This window comes from Octopus bimaculoides, chromosome 29 (assembly GCF_001194135.2).
Source record: "Octopus bimaculoides isolate UCB-OBI-ISO-001 chromosome 29, ASM119413v2, whole genome shotgun sequence".
NCBI classification, from domain to species: Eukaryota; Metazoa; Mollusca; class Cephalopoda; order Octopoda; family Octopodidae; genus Octopus; species Octopus bimaculoides.
In genome coordinates this window covers 3739570-3740844 of record NC_069009.1, presented here as the reverse complement: position 1 = coordinate 3740844, position 1275 = coordinate 3739570, and the positions used below count along the sequence as shown (strand labels likewise).

Genomic DNA, 1275 nt, shown 5'->3' with positions numbered 1-1275 from the left:
CGGACGTTAAACGATGATGATGATGATGATGATGATGATATCTATATACATACGATGGGCTTCTTTCAGAGCCCTTACAGTTAACTTTAAAAAACTAGAGTTTTTATAAATAGATTTCTCTCTCAGAAAATTGTATGATGCTTGTGTACAAATAATAATGTTATAAGGTAGTGAGTCATGAGCCTTAATGCAAGGGACCTGCAAAGACTACAGAGAAATAAAGTTAGCATGCTCTGCTGGATGTGCAGGGTAGGGGTGTGTGTGTGTGTGAACAACAAAGTATAAACCTATGTGGAGAAGAGTTGGGCATAAGAGATATTAGATGTAGTGTGCAACAGAGAAAACTGTGCTGGGATGGACACATTATGCATATGGATGTGGACAGTTGTATAAAAAAGAGGCAATCACTTAAGGTGGATGGAGCTTGTAAAAGAGGGAGATCTACAAAGGCATGAGATGAAGTGATGAAAGCTGACCTCAAGATTTTGAATCTCACAGAGAAGATGACAAAGGACTGGGATGACTCACTTATCTCAGTGAAAGTGGGGTTCTGGAAGCATAATGTCTATACACAAAATTAGGCCCCTTTGCCTAATTTTCTCACCTTCTCCTTCAATCTCTCACTCTCTATTACTTAACAACAGTATTTTATTGTTGTAGTTAAATGAAGAGAGAATTACACATTTTATCATCTTTTCTATGACATCAGTTACCTTTCTCACTAACCAAAACCACTTGACATCCATCCTTCACTCTTAACATTATCCCTCTCCATCCATATTTTACATTGATTACCTTACCCTTCTATGCTGCCAAATTATCTATCCTCTTCCCTCTCCACTGAACTACTTCTTCTTGACTTGCCCCAATCAAAACACATCTCTCACTTTTCTCACACTACATGTCTCTCCACTCACACTCTTGCAACTCGTATTAATTTCTGACCCCTTACCACCCAGCACAACACATGTTTATCTGTCAATATATTCAAACCCCCTACTTCACTCTTTCCATACAATCATGCAACCACTTCTGTTGCTCATCATTCCGCTGTACTGCCAGTCAGCACTTACTCTCCCCAACCTTCTATTCAAACTCATATTAACCCCTGACCCCTTGCCACCCAGCACAACACCTATTTATCTGTCAATATATTCAAACCCCCTACTTCACTCTCTCCACACAATCATGCAACCACTTCTGTTGCTCATCATTCCTCTGTACTGCCAGTCAGCACTTACTCTCCCCAACCTTCTATTCAAACTCATATTAACC

General features: G+C 39.7%; 1 protein-coding gene across 1 annotated transcript in view; it reads right to left on the bottom strand.

Moving 5' to 3' along the window:
* LOC106879554 (phosphatidylserine synthase 2) overlaps positions 1 to 1275 on the bottom strand; it is a 118022-nt gene that overhangs the window by 61276 nt on the left and 55471 nt on the right. The gene's annotated exons all lie outside the window — the stretch shown is intronic.